Source organism: Cervus canadensis, chromosome 1 (assembly GCF_019320065.1).
Source record: "Cervus canadensis isolate Bull #8, Minnesota chromosome 1, ASM1932006v1, whole genome shotgun sequence".
Taxonomy (NCBI): Eukaryota; Metazoa; Chordata; class Mammalia; order Artiodactyla; family Cervidae; genus Cervus; species Cervus canadensis.
The window spans coordinates 48,005,864-48,031,449 of NC_057386.1; the positions used below are offsets into that span (position 1 = coordinate 48,005,864).

At 36.6% G+C, this 25,586-nt stretch overlaps 1 protein-coding gene across 1 annotated transcript in view; it reads left to right on the forward strand.

Annotated features, from left to right (window-relative positions):
- The window catches only part of BCAS3 (BCAS3 microtubule associated cell migration factor), a 578,882-nt gene that overhangs the window by 95,398 nt on the left and 457,898 nt on the right, over positions 1–25,586 (forward strand). The gene's annotated exons all lie outside the window — the stretch shown is intronic.

Below are 25,586 nucleotides of genomic sequence, written 5' to 3' on the forward strand. Positions count from 1 at the left end.
TAAAGGCATTACATGAATTTTCTCTTTTATTTCTGTTAGCAATACTTTGAAATAGATACTGTTCTTATTCCTATTTTGTAGTTTAGAGAAACTCAGGCACTGAATTCTTACAGTGAAACTGGATTCAAACCCAAGCAAGCATACTTTTTTTTTTAATTTTTATTGAGTATAGTTGATTTTAATGTTAGTTTCAGGTGTGCAGCAAAGTGAATCAATTACACATCTACATATATTCTCTCTTTTTCTAGATTCTTCAAGCAGGTGTACTCTTAGTTCCATGCTCATTGCATTTGTGACAATGAGAGGCTTACTCACTAAGATGATTAATTGTTATTGCTCATGAAGTCAAGTTTTCCCTCATATATATTAAATGAGAACAATATTCTTCATAATGGCTTGTAGTGATTTAGTTATCAGATTTGTAGTGACCTTTTCACCATATAATTCCAGTTAGGAATTATTTTCAACTGCTGGTAAAGTTCCAATGGCCTATACAAACCTTGGAAGTGAATTACTGGGTAGGCAGTCCAGGGCCAGTGAAATGTTTCTGCCATGTGTCATTAATGACCTAGATTCTTTCCATTTCTAGCTTTGACATCTTTTAGAATATGACCCCTTCCCCTTATGATCTCAAGAAGACTACTATCTTATCAGTTAGTATCTCCTTGAACTCCTAGCTACAAGGAAATCAGGGATATTACTGTGGTTTTGTTAGTAAGGTAGAGGATCAAAGTGAATATTAGGCTTGGCAACCGGTAGTCCTTGCCATGTGTTTTCAGCTGATAGTGTCTGGGTCATGGGTGCAGTACACAAGGAAAGAATGTGCTGATGGTGTAACATGACTGATCTTGGAGTCTTAATTGTTGCATTCCGGGGAAATGGTTTGACTCCATGTGTTACAAGGCAGTTTTCTTCCAGTGTAAAGTTTTGGGTTGAAGTGAGCAAAAATTTACTGTGTACTCATCACTCTGCTAGGTATGGGATAAGGATACAAAACATGAAAACCTAACTCTGTGTCCCACAGATTTAAGAATGTTGTTGAAAGCGAAAACATAGCACACAGAAAATGAATATGGGATAATGACATCAGCGTGCACGTGCACTTGCGCTCCGTCGTGTTCGACTCTGTGTGACCGCATGGACTGTAGCCTACAGGCTCCTCTGTCCGTGGAATTTTTCAGGCAAGAATACTGAAGTGGGTTGCCATTTCCTACTCCAGGGGATCTTCCTGCCCAGAAATTGAACCCTTGTCTCCTGCATTGACAGGCAGATTCTTTACCACTACCCCACCTGCAAAGCCCGGTGACTCATTGGAATTCAAAGAAGGTAGAGGTCAGTGTACCTGGATTGACAGGAGAAGGCCTCGTGAAGAAGGCACAGCATGTGCTGGACCTAAAGGAATAAGAAAGTTTGGCAGCGTTATAGAAGACGAAGAACTTCCAGAATAGGTTATAAAGGTGTAGCTGGGGAACAGAAACTGGTAGATATATTCTTAGGAAAGATGGAGGTTTGTGACTTACAGTGAAGTTCATCTGCAAGATAGGTAATAACAACCGTTTCATTGCTCTAGAACTCAACTGAAGGCTTCCAACAATGTGAAAAGTGTTTATGTTTGAGAGACTGGTAAATGTTAAGTCATTGCTGTGGGAATCTGTGGCATCCATGCCTAGAGCTGCTTGAGTCACTCCGCCGTTTCTGTTTCCAACGTGGTTGATTCTTCCACGGTGGGGAATGTCATGGCCGTGGTCAGCAGCATTGTCCGTGGAACTTATGGTCGTGGGGTTGTGTGGGCCCATGGCTCTTTTAGCCTAAAATCATGATCAGCTAAGGCTTCATGTGTGTGCAAAGGAGCCATGAAAGCATCTAAGGGAAACTAAAACCTGGGAGACTTGGAAATACCTGACTGTTGAATGTGTTCCTTTGCACACACAGAGACCCTTTTGGAAAGAATGACAGCCTTTATTGACTCGGGTGGTTGAATAAATTCTCTGTTGAACCTTTGGCTAATCATTAAGCTGCATAGACACAGGGGTGGCCCCCAGGAAAGCAGGCTTTAAAATGAAAGCAAGAATTAAAAATAAAATCCAGCAGAGGCATTAGTAACTGTATATTGTGGAGCAAAGTAGCTTTCCAGAATTCTTATACCATACTATAAAACATGTCTAATTTCCAACATAAAATTATGACACATGCCAAGAACTAGCAAAGTATGATATATTGAGAAAAGGAAGTAGGTGATAGAAACTGTTGCTGATTGCTTCCAGTGTTAAATTTTGGAGACAAGGCTTTTAAAGCAGCTGTTATACATATGTTCTAAAAACTAAATGAACCGTGTTTATGGAATGAAAGGAAAACTTGGTAACAATGACTGAACATACAGAGAATCTCAGTTAGAAATAAGAAATTATAGGAAAACCAAATGGAAATTCTAGAGTTGAAAAGATAAAAGTGAAACAATAAGCTATATCCAGGTCAGCACATGGATCAGAGAACTGTTATGTTAACAAGAGAGGTGAAAGGGAATGGGTGGGCTTGCTTGGTGGTACAGTGGTTAAGAATCCACCTGCCAATGCAGCGGACAGGGATTCAATCCCTGGTCCAGGAGAATCCCACAGGCCACAGAGCAGCTAAGCCTGTGCGCCATAGCTGCTGAGCCCACACACTACAACTACTGAACCTACGTGCTGCAACTGCTGAGACTTGTACTCCACGGCAAGAAAAGCCACCGCAGTGAGAAGCTGCCGCGTGCAGTGTAGTTCACTAGAGAGCAGCCCCTGCTCTCAGCCCCTGGAGAAGGCCCATGCAGCAACAGACCCAGCACAGCCAAAAACAAAATAAATAAGTAAATCTTTAAAGGGAAAAAAAAGAAAGGGAATGGAAACCGCAGAGAAGAGTTGAAGAAGTACCTGTGGTGAAAGAAACCTTCCTTGACTTCACTTTTCCTGATGTTTATTAAGCCTCTGTGATTCAGGCACACCCAGTCCCGTTGAAGCCCCACAAAAAGATGTGTTTGTGGAAGATAGTCAACTATTTGCTGAGTTTGGTTTGCAAGTGTTGAAAGATTTTCCATTCTTTAGCAACCCTACTTAACTGTGTGATTAAGGTTTTTATTTTTTTTGCCTCCCTGTGTGGCATGTGTGATCTTACTTCCCTGACTAGGAATCGAACATATACTCCCTGCAGTGGGAACATGAAGCCTTAACCACCAGACAACCAGGAAGTCCCAAGGAGATTATTTTTATTTTTACAGGATTCATTTATTGAGGTGTCACTTGAAAATATATATATATATATATATATAGTAGGTGATGAGATTATTTATTGAGAGATGACTCTGATGGTATGTGGGTTATATTAGTCTAATCTAGAGAATTAGAACCAGTGGGAAGTGGGATTATATATATGAGGAGAGAGGGAAGAAGGGAATGGGGGTGTTGATTTTGAGAAATTGACTCATATGATTGTGAAGCCTGAACATCCAAAATCTGCAGACTGAGGAAAGAGTTGCAGTTTCTAACCCTCTTCTTCCGAGGAAGTCAATTTTTTGAAGATTTTATTAAGACTTTCAGCTGATTGGATGAGTCCCATTCAAGTTATGAAGCATCACCAACTGTACTCAAATTCTGCTGATTTAAATGTTAATCTTAAAAAAAAAAAAAATAAAAAAAAAATAAATAAATGTTAATCTTATGTAAAAAAAAAAAATACCCTCACAGAAGTATCTAGAATAATATTTGACCAAATCTGATTTTTGTGGCCTAGCCAAGTTGACACAGTAATCACCACAGGGGTGATGAATATAGTTCTGATTAAAATAGCATTTGTCTACTGGAAAAAATCTATTGTAGACACTCATTTCCCCGCTCCCATGTCTCTCTTTAAATTTATTTCATAGTAGGAGAATCATTCTGCAAAGAGATGGCTATATGTCTGTATCTTTTGCTGGGTTGTTTTAAGAATTGTTATTGATAAATGAATGTGAAGACATTTCCTTCTTGGTTTTAAGCACAGCACCTTCTAACTAGCAGGGCCCCAAACTATTTATTTTTTGCTAAATGAATTTTAATAAGTTTCCTGTACAGTCATACTCATCCTTTATTTGAATATTAGTAACACTTTTTTTTTTAAATGGTTGAGGAAATGTCTTAATCTGAGGAACCACATGTCCTGAACCTGGGTGCTGATGTCTTCTTCAAAGCCTGTGGTGCACAAAATGTAGGACCCCCTTAACCCTTTGGGACATATGAGACATGTCTGTTGCCATTCATTTCCATGACAAATGCTTTATTGAGCACAAGGTGCTTTGGACACTTGTCAGTTGCTTATATTCACAATTAATACCGCTTAGTAAGTTTATCTTAGGGAAGTTCAGTAAAATTTCCTTTTGATGTGTAAATTTTCTTATTTATAAGCTATATAGCATCACTGACTCAACAGACATGAAGGAGTAAACACCAAGAGGTAGTGGAGGACAGCAGAGCCTGGCATTCTGTAGTCCACGGGGTCACAAAGAGTCAGACGCGACTTAGTGACTGAACAACAGTCCCTTTTCAGAGAAAGGGGGGAATTTGCTATGGAAATAATCCTGGTCCTTCCCCATATTTTATCCTTTAGATATTTACACATTACACCGAGCCGACAGTTTTTAATACAGAGTCTTACTACGTTCATGACAGTCTTTAAATGCCATTTATTTTTATATTGTATTATAGTGATGTTTTCCTTCTTCATGTTTATATGTCTATGTAGAGAGAGAAGAAGAGAGGGAGGGAGGAGAGAGGAACAGACATGCTGTTCCGTCTTCCTTTCAGATAAGCCATTTAAGGTCTGCGTGGGAGGGAATGTTTGTTGCGTTACTGATCCAGGGATTAAGTCAGTGTCTTGTGTAATAATTTGAGGGAGGGAGGGAAAGTATGGACAACATACCAAGGAATGTACACTTTCTTAGGAAATGAAAATGTGTTGTATATTACGTGCTAACCTGTTCTAGTAATGAAGTTGTTCATGGTTAGGATTTTGTTGGGTATTATGAATAACTGCAAAAGAGCATGATTATTCAGCAGCTGACTGCAGACCTTGAAGATTGTTTAATCCAATATAATATCATCACATTATACACATTATTGGAGTGGAGATGTGATCTTTACATAGAATCACAGAATGTTAGAATAGAAAAAAACTTGAAGATCATTTAAGATAAAGTCTTACGTGGAGACTCATACCATACATCTGTTTGGTGGTGGGAAATTCTTGTAAGAGTGAGAAAATTTTCCCCAGAAACAGACTCACGTATACAAAGAATAAATCAGTGATTACCAGAGGGGAGCAGGATGAAAGGAGGGGTTGAAATAGGTGAAGAGGATTCAGAGGTACAGATGTTGTAAATAAAATAAGATAGAGGGCTGTAATAGACAACACAGAGAATATAGTCCATATTTTATAATAACAACTTTGTATGGTATATAATCTATAGAAGTACCAAATCACTATGTTGTACTCCTGAAACTAATCTTATAAGCCAACTATACTTCAAAGAGTGAGAAAATGTCTTTATTTCAGTTAGTTAGGAATCTCTTACCTCTTGTTAAATATGCACTCGATGGCCATATTTCCAAGATTGAATTTTAATAATTAGAAAGATGAAAATTTTGGCAGCCACAGACATCTTAAAATTACCTTGAAAAAAAGCAAAGTAATTTTAATAGTTGAACAGGAATAAAGACTTGATTTCAAAATTAAGGACTTTTATCAAATAAAATACACTTAGTTCACAGCGTTAATAGTTTGGCATTTTTGCTACAGATTGCTAACAAAGGTCACGTTGGACTGACAGAATTCTGTGAGACTGGTGTTTGGTAGCCACTGAGCTAAAACAGCAGTTATTTAGGTGGAGGTTAAGCACAGTTTCACCACCCTGAAGTGTTACTGAAGAGGCTTTATTTCAACTTGTGTCTAAAATAAATAAGGGTTATGTTAAATAGAACCAAAAGGGAGGCTGCTTGGGATACTGTTCTTTTTGTCATAAAATATCAGAGAACCCTTACATGTGATGCTAACTGTTTCATTTATTTCTTCGTTTATTTTCTTATTGGCTGTGCTGGTTCTTGGTGTGGTGCACAGGCTGTCGCCGCCGTGTGCAGGCTTCCTCTGGTTGCAGTGAGCGGGGGATATTCTTCATTACGGTGCTCGGGTTTGTCACTGGGGTGCGCCTCTTGTTGCCGAGCTTGGTTTCTAGGATGCGCAGACAGTGGTTGCGGCACGTGCATTAAGTATAGCCCCATGAGATGTAGAATCTTAGTTCCCGCAGCAGGGATGGAACCTGTGTCACCTGTACTGGCAGGCAGACCCTTAACCGCTGGACCACCAGGGAAGTCCCTAAATATTTTGTTTTAACGTATTTTCTTCCTGCTGTGTTGTGAGATCTGATGAATCACAGTTTGATCTGGCATTACTTGTACAGACCCAAAAAGGGAGTAAGCACCTTCTTCCAGTCTTTGATGCTCTATCACATGGGCTTTTTGAGCTGTTCCTTGACCTTTTCACTTGCTCATCTCTCTGGTCTTTTACATTTCTGTGGGTGTTCTGCTTTTTCTTCTAGCTTTCTGCCTGGCCTTCCGACTCTCTTTACCGCTTTCAAAGACTGGGCTTTTCCATCTTTGATATACCATTTATGTGAGACCTGCCTCTCTGGCACAGAGGTTTTTCGTGAGATGGGTCAGGGTACTGGACTGTCCGACATCATGGATTGTTCATGGATCTCTTGACTTCTAGTATTATCTTTGGACCATCAGAGCCCTCAGAGCTTGCCCTGTTTATCTGATTATGGGGGAAACAAAACCTTAAGGAAATAAGATGACATTACTGTAATGGGAAATTTAATGTATTTATTTCAAAATATAATACCTGAACTATGGATACCCTTTGGTAGTTTGCTGTAAGATCATCTTTATAGACATTGTATATTTCCTTGGAAGCCTTGAAATTGGTACAAATCTCAAATAGCCCACCAAAATGATTATATGTAGGTGACCAAACCAAAGAAATCCTGGTTTAATTTTTCAAAGAACTGCCTTTCTTGCTATTACATGATATATATATTCCTGAAAACCTATACTATTAGGGTCCTGGTAGAAATAGAAGACATATTCCAACTGGGTAATTTGAGGAGAGTTTAAGTAAAGTGAAGAGGACCTGAGACCCTTTACCATTTCTCAGCAAGGGGTGAGAGCCATTAGCAGAACCTACAGTGAGAGCCACATCAAGGGGGTTACCTGGCAGAGGGCTCTGGTGGAGGGATTCGGTCTTTCTGCTATAACCTGACAGCAGAGCAGCCACCCTACTCTTATTTCTCCAGGTGGCTCCCTCAGGCTGAAACCCAGCCAGAAGCTGGAGGCTGAGTTCTGAAGGTTCAGGGAGCCCACTGCTGGAATCTGTTTGATACAGGCCAGCCAGTCTCCCAGTGGCAAGGAGCTGGGTGCAGTGAAGGCAAAGTGTATTTAGAGGGGACAGCATGCTTATATTCTGCAAAATTTCACACTAAAACTGAGGTTATGGGGAAAACAGATATGGAGGAAATAATATGCAAAGTAGTCAGAGCAATAATCCTGATGAAAATTTAAAAAAAATAATACTGATGAAAAGTTTGCTAGTAAATGTGGAATTTCACCTTAAGGTGAAGGAGCCTTGGTGGAATAGGGGTATAAGGAGGAGTTGAGACTGTTCAGTTGGAGAGGCAGGAACAAGATAAACAAAGCCCAGGCAATAACAGTTATTGTTGCCTACACACATGGTCAGACTGAGCGTGAGGAGCCTGCTTCCTTATGTATTCAACTGAGCTAGGGAACCCTGTTCAAAATATACTTTGTGGGGCTTCCCTAGTGGTCTAGTGGTTAAGTATCCACCTTTCAATGCAGGGGACACAGGTTCAATCCCTGGTCAGGGAACTAAGATCCTACATGCTGCAGGGCAACTAAGCAACCAAGATAAGCTTGCATGCCACATTGAAGACCCAGCGTGACCAAAATTAAAAAATTACACCCAAAAAACAAAATATACTTTGTATGCTGTGTTGTAGAATGAAAAACTGATCTTATTTCTGTCACTATATATTAATTTGCATATTCTAGAATTTTATGTAAGTGGAATCATAAAATACACACTTTGGTTTAGCTTCTTTTACAAAGTATATTTATTTTGAGATCCATTCATGTTGTTGCATTTATCGTTAGCTTTTTTGTCTTTATTGCTGGCTAGTTTCATACTGTATGAGTGTACCACAGTTTGGTTGTTAAGTTCACCTGTTGAGGGATATTTTGGTTGTTTCTAGACTTTGGATTTGCAGATAATGCTGCTTTGAACCTAATGTTCAAGTCTTCATATACATGTGCTTTCTTTTCTCTCGGTCAAATATCTGCAAGTAGATTGACTGAATCATATGTTAAGTGTGTTTTTCAAAATGACTGTCTGATTTTATACTCCTACCATCAGTGTATGTTTCTAATTCCATTACTTCCTTACTTGACTTTATCAGACTTAAATTTTAGCCACTCATAATGCTTTCTCATTGTAGTTCTAATTTGCGCATGTCCCATTTTTCTTTTCTCTCAACCGTCAATTGAATTCACTTTTCTTTAGTGAGAAATACAGTGGGACTTCCCTGATGTCTCAGCAGGTGAAGAATCCCCCTGCAATGCAGGAGACATTCAGTCCCTGGGTCAGGAAGATCCCCTGGAGGAGGAAATGGCAATTCACTCCAGTATTCTTGCCTGAAAAACCCCGTGGAAGGAGCCTGGCGGGCCACAGCCCAGAGGATTGCAGAGTCGGGCGTGACTGAGCAAGCGGTGCCTTTCTTACTGTCCTAACCAGTGCGGTCCCCAGTGGTTTGGCAAACAGCAGTAGACGCGTTAGCCACATTATGCGTTCCTTTGTACACCTAGAGAAAAGGATGATGTAGTAGTGCTTTTAATGACTGTAGTTTCTTGTTTACGGTCACTACTTTTGTGTGTTTTGTAGTATTCTTGGTTTTAGTTTTTATTTTGTCTCAACCAATTTTTCTCTGTGATGGCTTATAGTGAACAGTGTCAGATTCGTGATCTCTGGAGGAGATAATTTCACTTTGGGACCAAAGATGCAGCTTCAGTCACTCAGTTTCTTGTAGCAAAAGTTTTATTAAAGTGAAAAGGAATAGAGAAAACTTCTGACATAGATATCAGAAGGGGGCAGAGAGTGTCCCACTAGTCTTATCAAGGCCTTACATACTTTTTCAGTTGGTTACTACCAGTAGAAAGTTCTTACCAGACCCACTCCCACAACATACAGCTTAAGATAACAGGATTAGTCAGAAGGTTCCTGTTACAAGAAGGAGAAACATGTCCTCCAGCAAGATACAGGGTTGTTATATAATCATTGGTACAGAGCTTAAGGGAAAACATGCAAGCATCTCTGGTCCCGCACGCACTCTCATCTCCCTGTGTGTGTGCGTGCTCAGTCGTAGTCCAACTCTTTGCAAACCTGTGGGCGGCAGCCCACCAAGCTCCTCTATCCATGGAGTTTTCCAGGCAAGAATACTGGAGTGGGTTGCCATTTCATCCTCCAGGGGATCTTCTTACCCAGGGATCGAACCTGTGTCCCTACATTTGCAGGCAGATTCTTTACCACTCGCACCACCTGGGAAGCCCCTCATTTCCCTATTTGACTCATTAGTAACCAACAGTGTGAGCCAACTGATCTCAGACCTGTTTGCAGCATTTCCCTACTCAGGATGAGACCCCTTTGCTTCTGAGAGCAAATCCTGGGTCATTTAACTATGCTCCACCATCGCAGGACTATTGCATTCTCTCCTTGTTTTGCAAGTAATCCCCCTCTGCTCTCCGTCAGCAGAGAAGGCACTTTCTTTGGTTGAACCCATGCCTCCTGCGGTGGAAGCGTGGAGTCCTATCCCCTGGACCTCCAGGAAATTCCCAGCTCTGCCAGTATTGAAACAGGATCTCCTTTTTGCCCCCTGCTCCTCTGCCTAGGTAAATATTACTTAAAGTTCTTAGCTTTTCTTTCTCATCCCTCTCATACTTATGCTGTAGTGTGATTTCAGGGTGATTCATTTGCCTTATTTGTTGATAGGTGGTGTTTTTCAAAGACCTCTGGAGATTCAGAGTTAGGTGGTGTTATCAAGTCAAGACAGGTGGTAGTTGCTCAGTTGTGTTCGACCCTTTGTGACCCCGTGGGCTGTAGCCCACCAGACTCCTCTGTCCATGGAATTCTCCAGACAAGAATACTGTACAGAACAGACTCTTGGGCTCTGTGGGAGAAGGCGAGGGTGGGATGTTTCGAGAGAACAGCATCGAAACATGTATATTATCTATGGTGAAACAGATCACCAGCCCAGGTTGGATGCATGAGACAAGTGCTCGGGCCTGGTGCACTGGGAAGACCCAGAGGGATCGGGTAGAGAGGGAGGTGGGAGGGGGGATCGGGATGGGGATTACATGTAAATCCATGGCTGATTCATGTCAATGTATGGCAAAAACCACTACAATATTGTAAAGTAATTAGCCTCCAACTAATAATAATAAATGAAATGAGAAAAAGAAAAAAAAGAATACTGGAGTAGGTTGCCATTCCCTTCTCCTAGGGATCTTCCTGACCCAGGGATCGAACCTGGGTCTTCTTCATTGCAGGCAGATTCTTTACCATCTGAGCCCCCAGAGAAGCCCAGGGGGCGTTATGTACCTGCACAGATGCGTTTGTAAAAATATTTGGGTTGTATTGTTCTCATCTGCACCTTGCTTTTTCTTGCCTCTTACTAATTTATTATGGCATGTTTTATTTAACAATGGATATTGGTGCTACCTTATATATATTATTCTACTTAATGCATATTCCTTAATATGGAATATTAATACACATATTTAATATACACAGTTTAAAATATTAGTCACAAATGGAAAGAGCTTAAAGCTTTAAATAGGCCATCGTATGCTGCCACCAGATCTAAAACTTTCTTCTTTGGCTTTTTAAGATTTTGTGTCAGAGAATGATGTGATCAAGAAGAAAGCACTTATGAAAGGTTTGTTTACTATACTCTCTGATTTGAAACTTGTTGAGAACAGAAATTAGCCACAGATTTTATTTAAAATGGGGCCATCTCTCTTCATGTAATTGCTGCTTGCATTTCCTGTGGCCATGTTGCAAAGAGCTACATCTAATTCTTGTTCTGTGGTTCTACCTGATTTTAATATAGGTTCTTAGGGAATGCATCCACATCCATTTTTGAACCTTTATTCAGAACGTAAGTATTGAAATGCTGCCATTACAGTGAATTGGGAACATGGTGATGTCTCTTTCCTTGGGATGTGTTTTGTGTGTGACCACTTCTCTTTAGGATTTATGCGCCTAAATTCTTAGCTGGTTAGATAGTCTCTCCATGTACTCTTCAAGCAGATTTGGCTATTGAGCAATTGAAACATGGTTGATGCCAATGAAAGTGCTGATATTGCAAATATATTATGTTAAATGTATTAAAATTGATTTCACTTATTTCTTGTTTTTAATGTGGCTTCTAGAAAATTTAAAATTACATAGCTCAATTTGTCTTTCTGTTGGACTCTGTTCTCGGCTTCCTGGATGGCTCAGTGGTTAAGAATCCACCTACAATGCAGGAGAGTCGGATTTGATCCTTGGGTCAGGAAGATCCCTTGGAGAAAGAAATGGCAATCCCCTCCGGTACTCTTGCCTGAGAAATCCCGTGGACTGAGGAGCCTAGCGGGCTACAGTCTGTGGGGTTGCAAAAGAATTGGACACGACTTAGCAACTAAGCAGCAATAGCAGAGTTGTTCTCACCTTGCTTCGGGCTACAGGTGTACATTTCTGACTACTTCTGAGTGGAAACCCATCACGGTTTCTTATTACTTGTGCAGGTATATAGATTTATCAATCCAGAGCTCCTAGCCAGGAAATTTTAGTTTTGACAAGTGACAGATTTTGACATCATGCTATCCTGGCTGACAGTGGAGTGGGCCTTCAGTGGCAGCTTCTGTCGTGCTGGTCTAATGGGAACTCTACCTATAGTGATATTTATGTTTAATGGATCTGATTTTCGTTTTGGGCTCTCTAATATTCTTTGTATATGCATTTAGCCTAAGGTTGGTACCCTGTAATATTCACTGATACCCCTGAATCCGTGGATAAGTATAGAATAATGGGAAGAACAGAGACTTGGGGTCACACAGACCTAGATATGAATTCTTAGACTGAAATCATTCAGTAGTTCTCAGTCTCGGTCTCCACATGTGTAAGATGGTGTTCATTTACAACTCGTCTGCAGTGTCTTTGTGAGGATTAAGTAAGGCAGTGTTTTCAGGTTTTTGGTACAATGTCAGGCCCCTATTAGATGCACCTTGTATTATTTGGTTAGAAAGATAGTAAGGGCACCCAAGGAAAACTCTTTACTAGGAATTTCTTTTCATACATATATGAAGAAATATATACATAATATATATTTATACATAAATTGAAAGTGCTGTCTGTATGACTGTTGGAAGCATGCGGCTGTGCCCAGTTTGTCTCGTGTTTGTGCTACAGGTTTGTAGGCTTCATGTCCCAGCCCAGTACTGTGTCTGTTAGTATCTCTGATGAACTGGAGCCCTTTACGTTCATTGGAAAATGGTAATTTGTTTATATTCCCCAAGAAAGCCCATGTTATTTATATCTTTATTGAGGTATAATTGAAACATGACAAACGGCACATATTTAAAGTGTATGTTATGATAAATTTTGACGTATGTGCACACCCATGAAACCATCGTTCTGATGGAGGTAATGAGCATGTCCACCACCTACAAGAGTTTTCTCATGCCCCTTTATAATGCGCCCCTGCTGCCCCTCCCAGGGCTCAGTAGAAGAAGCACATTTCTATGTAGTAAGTCTCTCCCAGTATCATTGAGATCTTTTCTGAGGGGAGATAACTTTGCTGCCATGTAGTTTAATGTGACTGTTTATTACATAGTTCAGAACAAAAGATGGGAACCTTAAATGCATAGTTGTTTTTTCTTCTGCTCTGTACCTTAAACTAAAGGCCCTTTAAAAGAAACATTTTCCCTCTAGAACTGGTTCACAAAACAACTAAAGGGGTTGCAGTTTTCTGTGTAATCATTTCAAAACAACAGTTTTTTCAGCCACCAAAAGGATGCAGTCTTGACATATAAATAGAAAACAGATTGAGTTTTTGGCTGCTATTGCTGTATTGGTTTAAATGTTGGTTCAGTCAACTTCAGGCTTAGATTACAAGATTTGTAAATTAAAGGAAAACCAAAAGGAAAAGAACATCTGCATAGATTCTGACTTTGTGGAATTCCGTCCAGGCATGCTTCCTCCTGGTAAAACAGGGCATGTGCACATTGAACAAGCCTTGAAAAGAAATCACTGTTGTATTTATCCCAAAGACAAAATTGTTGCTGAAAACTAGGTAATTCATTATGAAGAACCATGTTAGTTTTCAAATCAAGTATTATTTCACAATTCTGGTGGAAATAGTTTGGTGATGTAGTTGTATGGTATTTAGCCATAATAAAAATCTTGCTAAATCTCATAGTTCTATTACTTGAATCAAAGTATTCGGAATTGAGAAAGGTAATTTGCTTTAACTAAGACTTAAATATGTTATTGTCAAAGAGTAAGCTAATTAATTGATAGTAAATTCATCACTGCATGCCTCTGTAAGGTGTAAGGAATCCTTGTTTGCTACTGCATAAATCATACCTGTGTGTGTGTTTTGAAAATGTTTGCTATAGATTACCTATGCTGCTATCTCAAAAAGTGCTTTAATGTTTTTCCCCCTTTTGTTCTAAGAAGGAATTTTATTATTCTTTGAAGAAATGTTTATGGGTACTTACATTATGGGTCCCTACTATATTTCAGATGCTTTTCCTAGTACAGTAGTAATCCAAGGCAGAGGCTTTTAGGTGAGGAGATGAGAGGGGTGGTTTTGACCCCCAGGAGACACTTGCCAATGCCTGGGGCACTTTTGGATGTCATATCTAGGGACTGGGATGTGCTAGTGTTATGGTAGAGTCAAGGTTGCTGCTAAACATCCTATATAGTACAGATCAACTCCTGACAACAAAGAATTTTCCAGCCTATAATGTCAATAGGGCTAAGGTTGAGCCCCTTGGATCTAAGGAGACAAAAGATCTATGTACTGACCGAGCTAACTTTCTAGCAGGGAGAGAGAAACAAATAAATAAAATATATATTGTGGTGGCAAATGATGTGTAAAAAATACTAGAGAATGTGGTTAGAATGTTAGGGCAGTGTTCTGAGTTGATGGACATTTGGATAACTTGCTGTTTTGGGCTGTAGTGAACATTGCTGATATGAACATTTGTATATATGTGTGTACAATTTTTGGTGTCCATTTCTCTTTGGTATATGTACCTAGTAGTGGCATCGCATGGTCATAAGTTATGCTTTGCTTGATATTACCAAGTGGGTTTTTAAAGTGCTTATACCAGTTATCTTCATAAGCCTTCCAGTTGCAGTACTTTGTATGAAAGCTTGGCATTGATAGTCTTCATTTTAGCCATCTTGGTGAATATGCATTGGCATCTCAGATTGTTTTTGTTTTTATTTTATTGACAGCTATGGAATTTGAATACTTTTATATATATTTTAATCTATTTCAACATCCTCTGAAGTACATGACCAAGTTTTAAGCCTATTTTTCTTTTGTGTTAAATGACCTTTTCTTACTCATTTGTTGGAGTAGTTTTGACACATTCCCTGTCCATGCTTTTAGGATTAGTATATCTTATATTCTGTTAACCTCAAGGTCATGAATCTGACTCCAGAATGCACATGGTTATCAATACAGAGGCCCAGGAATGGCCCAGATAGTTCTAAAGAACAATGTTGATAGGGTTACACTGCTTGATATTTATAAAGCAAGGTGTATTGGCATAAGGGGAGACCATTAGATTAGTGGAATATCTAGGGAGTCCAGAAACATATTTTTATAATAAAAAATGGCTCTGTAGTACAGAGGTGGTTTATGCATGGTTTTGGGTCATTTGGGTATTCATATGGAAAATGAAGAAACTTGTTTTCTATCACCTGTCATGCAAAAATCAAGTTAAGATGTATTGTAGGCCTAAAGGTCAGAGAAAAAAGGAACAAAATATTTTGAAGATGAAGAAAATATCCTCATGATTTTAAGGTGGGCAGATATTCCCTAAACAGAATATAATATGTACTCACCATAAAGGGAAGCATTTATATTCTTTTGGTTTCAATATTATATAGAAAATTGCTTCATTATTGGTATATGACTTATATATGGTATCCTGTTATGTAAATGCAATGAAAAGCCAGGATTTTATTATTTTATGATCCTTTACTTAATGTCAGTATATGGAGAGGGGATATATGTATAATTATGGCTGATTTGGGTTGTTTAATGGCAGAAACCAATACAACATTGTAAAGCAATTCTCCAATTAAAAAATAAATTTAAAAAAGAAAAAATTAGGATTTGAAGTCTTAAGGTTTGCTTTTTCTCCTTTGGTATTCATTTAAAAATTCTTCTCTTTGTTAATTTATTTTCCTAGTTTAATTCCAATTATAGAATACCTTTAAATAGATCTTTAATGTTTGAGAAATGTAAATCCAACTGTAACGGTACAAAGCCTGATATTGTTCTATAAGTCTAGTTGGAAAACTTTCCTGAAAGATGGCAGAAATTCTTGAAGCCATCCATATCATGATGGGGGGCAGGGAAGGATGGACCAATAGGAAGTCCTGAATAGTTCTTGGTGGAAAAGAAAAATGGTAGAGGAGATTGGTTGATTTTTTTTTTTTTAATGTGATAAGACCCTGGATTTATATTCTGTGTGAGATATTACAGAGGACCATGATTTTCTTCTTTATTTCAGTTTGTAAAGCTGAATATACCTGTGGATATGGAGGAGCAATACACAAAAACTCCTTTGGACTTACACTCTGCTGAGAAACTTAAAATTACAGATGGCTTGAAGTATTATTTTATGTTTAGAAGCAGATTACTGTTATTTTAAAAATAAATCTGGCCTAAAGGTGGTTGTCACAAACAGTATGTTATCCTAGAAGCAAGATTTTTTTTTTTAAGTATTTTGAATGTGTTATATCTTAATGTTAACTGCTTTTGTCTTTGTTAGTAACTTTTGGTATAACAAGTCTTTTTTTCTTGGCATTCAAGTAATTTTACTAACATCTTATTTTTCAAACACAGTATCCAAAGGCTAAAACAGTTGTTATTATACAATAACTGGCATGTTAATTAGAGCCTCCTGGTGTGGGGGTGGATTAATGTGCTTGTGGAGAGGAATGAACAAGAGACAGAATTTTGAGTGTCCCTTTTGGAGTGTCCTCTTTTAAAATTTTTTAAAATATATTTTAAAATTTATTTTTAATTGAAGGATAATTGCTTTACAGAATTTTGTTCTTTTTTGTGAAACCGCAACATGAATGAGCCATAGGTATATGTACATCCCCACCCTTTTGAACCTCCCTCCTTAAAGTTTTAAGTGCTATATTTAGGTTTTTGTCACTTATTTAAGTGTAACAGTTCTTATTTATCTCTGTGGAAATAATGAAATATAATAAATTTGTGATTCACTTATTAGTCTTCATTTCCCTGAAAAATTTCAACGAACGCATACTGAACGCATCTGTTGTCAGTTTCGTCCATGCACCTTTTTCAAACAAGGAAATAAAAGTAAAGTTTATGATGACCAGAGAGCTTGATGAAAACAGCTGCACTGCATACTTCTGTGAGTCACTTGTCCAATGAAGCCGCAGTATAGGAAAAATGATAATGCACCCCTCCACTGTTAAAAACTGCTGCGATGGGGGGACGTTTTAAATTATTAAACACTGTAAACGCCATAACGTTAATTAGAAGAGGAACAGACTCCACAAAGATAAATGTGTTTTCAATATGATTCTTAGGGAGGGTACAGTAGAAACCAGTGAACAGAGAGGAAATTTATTTCTGGCAGGACTCTAGACATGGAACTGTGGCTGAACTTTTTACCCTAATTACCTCCTGCTAATGCCTGCAGCGGTCTGGAATCAAAGTGGTGCTTCGGGCCCTGGAAATTCTCTGATGTGGCAAACGTTTGTTGTGTGAGGAGGGTTTCTTAAGAAAAAGCAGAATATTGTGACAGGATTTTAAAAAAATTTCTCAGTTACCACCCACCTCACTTGTTGCCTACAAAAATAGAGTAATTGTTTGCATCTGTGTGTGCCTTTTTCCCCCTAAGAAATAACTGTTATAAATCAATGTGACATAGATCCAGTGAACTGAGGCTTGCCCGAGGTACGGTCTTTTTTTTTTTTTTTTTTTTAAAGTCTCTCCTTTATTTAAAAATCTAGGTTCAAAATGTAAAAAAGTTATTTTTGATAAGTGAGAAGAAACATTCTGCCCATTTCTTAGGAGAAGTTAGATCTTAAAGTATGCTTTTCAAAATAAAGCCTTTTGGAGGCTTAAAAACTTTTGGAGCATATAACCTTTTGGAGCATCAGACTGATGGCTATTTAACTGCTTAATCCTGGAAGCTGAAATGGGAATTTCCAGTTTCCATTTTTAGCTCGCACCAGAACCTTAGAGATTCTTCCCTTTAATTTCTCTGAAGCTTTACTTGGTTCCATTCATCTGTCACCACCTGTTTTTCATCCTTTTAAAATCGGTGTTTCTATACTATATATAGGATAAATACTTTGACTTTGTATTTTATGTATTCTGAAAGAATCTAAATTTCAATTAGTCTGCCTTTGTGTCATATGAATGTCTGTGCTAACTTTTGTCTCCTAGTCTTCTTAAATATCTTTTATATAGTTTTTGAAAAATCTAATTGCACTGCTGTTTTGTAATGCAAATATATTCATGGTTTCACTTGGGAAGAAATTTATTTTGGCAGTCTTTTATTTAGGTATTGTATAGATAGCGTTAATTTGTGAAGGCAGTATAATATTAGTTTTCTTGATCCTGGGCAATAAGGACATTTTTATTCCTCATAATGAAATCTAAATCTAAGATTTCTTACAAGGTTGGATCAAAAATTCACATCTTGCTGTGGTTAGGCTGTGGTTACAAATTGCTCCTTTATAACCTTAGTATTTTGTATTTAGTATAACTGCATCTGTGACCATTCATATAGTAGTTTTATTTGTGAACTGTGACTAAGGATTGTGCCTCTGAATTACCAGAGTTTCAAAATTATATTACAAATAGTTTATTTTCACTTTCTTCCTTATAGATGTTTATAAAAACATTTTTGATTAGTGGAAGGCAATTATACATTTCACTTCTAACATATTGTTTCAAATTTATGATTAGCCCCTTTGGTTGTAATATGTGCATTTCACAGCTTTTGTTTGTTTTCTGATCCCTCTAGACTACTCCTACTTCCACCTACCTTTATAAGAGCAGTCAAATTAGAAAAACACTTTTCTTCTATTAAAAAAAATAATCTTTCATAGAAATAATGCTGTTCAAAATGGAAAATGACTCTTAAGTTTTAACTATATCTGTATCTTAGGCATTTGGTGTTGCAATTTAGTTTATACTTCACTATAAAATAACTTTTCCTGTTATTATAAGTATGTAAAGTGTCATCTGCTTATTTTCTAAACCTGATGCTACAGGAACAGAAAGGACAATCATGTGGCTTTATTAGGTATTGCAGATTGTAACTATTCCTCATAGGTTTCAAACAAACATCCTCTATAGTGTACAAATAATGATTTTCTTGTGTTTTAGTAAGTCAAATTAGAAGAATTGATTTTGAACAATATAGTTGTGCTCTAAAAGTGTGTGTGTGTGTGTGTATAAACAAGTACTCAGATTTTTGTTGTCATTTTAAGTATGAAGAAGGGAAATAATAGAAGTAATATGTTTTTACACATATTCTTTTCTAAAATATCTTTTGGTACATTTTGATATGCCTTGATTTTTGAGAAATAGTTTTCATATCATCTGTTACCTTTGGTTTTCTTACATTTCTTTCCTCAGTGTGTCTCAAATGATGTTATCATCTGTTGGCTTCATTGACATGTTTAATATGTTGTTTTGTATTGATTTTGTACTCAAACCTCATGCACAGTGGTAAAGGTTTAGGGTAACACTGCAATAATGAAACCATGTATACTTTTACACAGTAGAGCATATTTGGCATCTGTGCTTGCTTGGCAGAAGTTGGTGTAATTAACATCTTTTTTGTGAATTGAACCAGACTTGGTGTTCTCATTTCAAGTATCTTATGTTTTTCAGTTAAACTGCAGTTATATTTATCTGTCGATATGCAAAGTGATTCTGTATACACTTTATCATGACAGATAAGCATTTAACAAATTAGTTTGCCTTCTGAGGAAATAAATTCAAGCAAGATTTTGCTTTGTTTTGTTGGAGTGTTACTGCTTGTACCTTAAAGAACACATAAATTTTTCTAAGTGTATTTTTCTAGTATTCAAAGTTTCTTTATAATATCATGACTCAAAATTAGCTTCTTTCTTTAGGGAACTGTCTTATAATCCATTTCTTAATCATTAAGTAAAATTTTAATTTTTAAATTACCCTTTTGCCTCTGTTGTTTGGTATCCCTCTGCCAATGGCTTCCCTTATGTTGTCCATGAAAAGGAAAAAAAAAAGATCATAGTAGAATTTAGACTCCCCAAGTTCATATATCTTCAAAATTTATAAAACAGTAAGCAATTTATTAACATTTCTGCTGTTATCAAGAAATACTGATTTTCTTCTACATTGGGATTTACAAGGTAAGATTTTATTTTTTTTTAATTTTATTGAAGTGTAGCAGATTTACAATGTTGTGTTAATTTCTGCTGTTACAAGTTTATTCACGTGAATATTTCTTTTTCATCATGATTTATCACGGAATGTTGAATATAGTTCCCTGTGCTCTATAGGACCTTCTTAATCATCCTCTGTATAATAGTTTGCATCTGTTAATCCCAAACTCCTAGTCCTTCCCTGTTCCATACCCAAAGTAAGATTTTAGTATCCTGAATGATTAATTTTGAAGAATACAGTATAACACTTATACAGTAATTATGATTAATTATAATATCTACTATGTGGATACCAGAGGCAGATTTATTTGTTTTCTGTTTGCTTTTTTGGAAACTTGATGCTAGTGAAGGCGTGTTTACAGCTTTCAGTCTTTGTTTTCTTTGCATCCTGTGTCTGTAAATCATTTTCCTAATCAATTAGTAAATTAATATGATAAATTTAAAGCATTAACTATTGAATATTTGAAGTCTTTGCTGTTGATAGAAACGTTTTCCTATGATCATTTATTGCTGAAAAGGCTTAATGAAAAACCTTCCTCTATAAATAGATCACATAAGGGTTAAAGGAAATAATACGTTACATTATCTTTGTAACAATGGCTGGTACTTATCAAATGCACAATAATAAAAATTACAGAGCAGCCACAGCGTGGCACTTTCTTTTAGAAGAGTGAGAGTCAAAGGTAGAATGTCAAACAATTTCATATCTTCATAAACGGAATTTTACCAAGTATCTCTCTTGAGTTTGTTCAGTAATGCATTGTACATTCTATGGTTTTGGACATTTATATATATATTTGTATACATATATGTATTTGGACAAACATACGTTTTGTGGTTTTGGATAAACATGTATACACCATTATAGTATCATAGAATCATAGAGCATTGTTAATTGATAGCAAGAAGTTAATATTCTTTTCTTAATTCTTAATAAATTCTTTTAACAAATAGTGTTATGTTCAGTGTTCATTGATAAAGTGTATTTTCTGCCCTTTAGCAGTTTTCTAGTTCTTTTGAGTGAAAGGACATGTAAATTCATGAAATGTATAGATTACATTTACTAGGTTCATTTAGTTGGAGGAGGCAATGGCAACCCACTCCAATACTCTTGCCTGGAAAATCCCATGGACGGAGGAGCCTGGTAGGCTACAGTCTGTGGGGTCGCAAAGATTGGAAACAACTGAGCAACTTTACTTTCACTTTTCGCTTTCATGCATTGGAGAAGGAAATGGCAACCCACTTCAGTGTTCTTGCCTGGAGAATCCCAGGGACGGGGGAGCCTGGTGGGCTGCTGTCTATGGGGTCGCACAGAGTCGGACACGACTGAAGTGATTAGCAGCAGCAGCAGATTTGTTTAGTACCTTTGTTTGTATTCCTTCATTAAGAATGCTTTAATATCTCCAAATGATTTTTAAAAATCATGGAAAATATTTTAGCAGAATTAGTGGACAGTTCTTTTCCTTATTTGTTAGAGAAATTCATTATATGTTTTAAGTGTTATTGTCATTGTACTTGGACTAGTTGGAATTTATTAATATGGTTCATTGTTATTTGTAAATATCTCACGTGTATTATTATGAATTGTCATATATTATTTTTGGAGTTTGAAATGCAGTGTTTTGTATGTGTTTAGGTTTTGGTTTTTGTAACCTCCCATAGTTATGTACTACTTTGTGTTAGATCATGTTATGTAGAATGGTAATTAGGATATATTTCTCCTTTACCTCTTTAGCCTAGTTAAAACCAGTTGAGAGGCTTTAAAATGTTCTAATTTTTATTGAAATTTTTTTTTGGGGGGTGGTAGATCCTCAGATTTTGAGTTTTGAAGAGATGCTTGCCAGGTTGACCAACTTCTGCGTTGTGTTGTTGGGAAAAGAGATTTGATGATCTCTTGGAGATTTGGAAGATTTTGCTCTATTCTGAAACGACTGCATGTTAGCTTTCTATCTACTGAAAAATTTTCTTAACAGATGTCAGAATAGTTGAACTATTTAGATTTGGATGGTATATTAAATAAATAGATGTAATAGAAGTTGACAAATTAGCTGTTCCAAATATTCATAACTTTGTTTAAAGGTCTTTTATTTCCAGCAGAGTACCATACCTCCTACTTCACTAGAATTTTAATCCAGTTTATTTGTAGTTGCCTTAGATTCTTACCCCTCTGTCTCTAAACTTACCCATACTTAAATACTATAAAATGGGCTTCCTTGGTGGCTCAGATGGTAAAGAATCTGTCTGCAGTGTGGGAGACCTGGGTTCAATCCCTGGTCAGGAAGATCCCCTGGAGAAGGGAATGGAAACCCACTCCAGTATTCTTGTCTGCAGAATTCCATGGACAGAGGAGCCTGACTGGCTGTAGTCCATGGTGTCACAAAGAGTCAGATATGTCTGAATTGACTAACACACTATATACTATACCTACTCATGTGTAATGAGTATTTTATTATTTAATATTTCTTTCTTTAGTGGCAATGACTGGCATACATTTGTTCTTCCTTGAATATGTTCAGTCTTTTAAAAAATGACTTTTCAATTATGTTTTAAAATACATGAAGCAATATTACAGCTGAAAGGAAAATAGCAAAACAATTAAAGTTAGAGATGAGCAATCCTCTTTTAGTAAATGGTGGAACTAGAAGATAGGAAATCAGTCAGAATACAGAAGACATCAACTTTTAGTACAACATCAATTTGACTTACCTGATATGTGTAGAATACTATATCCACATACTATACATACATCATTGACCAAGACTGATCATATGCTGGGTGTTACAGCAAGCCTCAGAGTATTTTTTATAACCACAGTGCAATTAAGTTAGAATTCAGTAATAAACGTGTCTGTAAAACCTGTACAATGTTTAGAAATTAAAGAACGGTCAAACAGAGATCAGGAGAAAATAGAGCAGATTTTGAACTGAAAGATTGAAAAAACACAGCATATGGGGTGTAACTAAAGGGATGGGGATATTTATAGCGCTAAATGCTCATGTTTGGCTTGAAGAAAGGTCTAAACCTTTCACCTTAAGCATCTAAAAAAGAGGAGCAAGTTTACCTAAAATAAGTAAAAGGAAGGAAATGATAAATGGAAATTAATGAAAAGAAATGGACAAACAACAGAAAATCAGTTAAGTCACAACTAGTGTTTTTAAAATATCAATTGATATTTGATATAATTGATAACCTTTTAGTATGACGACCAAGAAAAATAGAACATAAAAATTATAAATATCAAGAGTGACTGAAAAGGCATTACTGCAGATCTTATGGTCATTAAAGATAATAAGCAGTATTAGGAACAACTTTGAGCTTCCCTTGTGGCTCAGATGATAAAGAATCTGCTGGCAGTGCAGGAGACCTGGGTTCAATTCCTGGATTGAGAAGATTCCCCAGGAGAAGGGAATGGCTACCCACTCCAGTATTCTTGCCTGGAGAATCCCATGGACAGAAGAGCCTGGCAGGCTGGAGTCCATGGGATTGCAAAGAGTTGAACACTACTGATCTTGGAAAACGAAACATGAAATGTACAAATGGAAAGTCCTTAGAGAAAAGTTATTGGTAAGTGAAGACCAATCAATAGAATAATGTTGCCATGGAGTAGTTCATAATTGCAAATAGATATTTCACAATTATTTCTATAAAGAAAGAGCACAAAGCAGAAATACAAGAATTTAGGGAAAACAGGATGAGATAATATGAGAAACATGACCTACAGGAAGAAACGAAGGAAAAAGCCTCACACATTCATCACAGAACTGACAAAAGAAATTAGAAAGTAGAGAAGGAAGACTCGATAGAAAGCTGAATAAAATGAGAGCTTGGGTAAAATGGGAATAAAATTAGAATATTTGTATAGTTCCTAAATGAAGAGAAGCAAATTAATTCAGTGGAGGAAATGTCAGGCATCGAAATGGTTAATCCCAAAAATATCATTGTAGAGTTCTGTATTTCAGGAACTCAGGCTCCCCTTATATTTGTCCTCAACTGAGGCGAATACTTAAAAGATGCTGAGAAAGAGAGTGTAAAGCAACCCAATCACACTAGAAATGGAGAACTATGTTTCAGGGGTCAGTTAAGATTTTTTTTTTCTGTATAGGAAGCACTCAGAGCCATATAATTTCTGTGGCAACTACTCAACTTAGCCATAGCAAATAAATAAATGGGTGTGGCTATATTCCCGTGAAACTGGCAGTGGGGGTTGGATTTGGGATATAAATTTGCTGATCTCTACCACACTCTATAAAGTTTTTGAAAATTTTTTCTTAAACAAAATTTTAAGTACTGTATTTAGGAATAGTGTTTAGTGGACAAAGATTGTTTAGGCATAAATGAAAAACAGTATTATAAATGTGTAAATTATATAATGTTTACATTGTTTGTATATGGATATATGAACTAATCTGCAGATTTTTTTGTTCCCTGTAACATCTCTTTTATAGTTTGAATTTCTATTGCACTTTTTCCCATGGTGTGGTATATTAAACATATTTCCTTGTGTTAAAACTTTATTTTCTGTCCTTAAAAACAAACCAGTTGATTGTTTTTGAAATCTCCCTGAAGATAGAATATTCCTAACTGATCTTTGTATTTAATTGCAAACAACAGAAACTTACTTAAAAAAATAGTGTGTTACGTCTTTGCCTCTTATTTAGTGTGTGACCCTATTGAAGCACATCTGATTCCAAGCCCAGTTTTACATTGCCTCCTGCTTTTGTATGGAGACTTACTCCTTACCTGGGTACCGCCCCATGTAAAAGCATCATTAATACCACTCTGTCAACTTATAGTAGTGTTGGAAGGTTTAATTATCCAGTGTTTATTCTGAACTTTTCAGAAGAAAAAATGTTATTATTAACTAGGCTAATCAAAAATTTAGCCTTTAATATGGTCAAGTTTCCATTTACTTAGCTTTTTCTTTTTAATTACTTAATAAATAAACACTACTAACTGGCTTTTGTTCTTTAAGAGCAGAATAAAAATACAAATAATGTAATACTATCAAAATTTTTCCTCTTATATTTAAAGGATTAGATTCAGTAACACATGATGAAGGTTGTGCAGCTTTTTCCCATTTAAAAATAAGTGTTTCCATGCTTCTTGCAATTTGTGGTAGATTTAAAATGTCTTTGCTATTTTGTGTTTCACTTATACATGCACATTCTTGGAAAATGTCACTTTTTCAAATACTTTGTTCCGCTTTTCCTAATTTTGGTTCAATCTGTTAAATATAATGAATAAAAATAATAAAAGTCTTCGTAAAGGAAAATGGTATTAATATTTAGAACTTTCAAATTGTAAAAGCCATATCTCACATTGCTTTAGCGTGATGCTTATTGTATCACATTATAAAAAGACTCTTTTTAAAACATTGTCCAGAGTAAGAGATGGCTATCATTTTAATAATATATATGAATATTAAGAAAAAATATTGCTAAGAAACTTTAAAGTAGACTCTGAGACTCAAAATTTAAGTATTTTTGATAGAAAATCAAAAGTTTAGAGGCTTAATATATATTATTCGTGATTCTTATTTCTGTCAGGCATAAAAAATAATTTGCACCTAGGTAATATATTATTTTCAGTCATTTTAAATTTCAACGATATAAGTGTTAGATCACCATCATTCTTCTGTCCATTAAATATATATATATACATAAAATTTACATATGTTTATTGTATACTTACTAATTATATAACTAAAAAGAAGCTCGATTACTCAGCATTATTCCAAGTCTTCACAGAAAGCC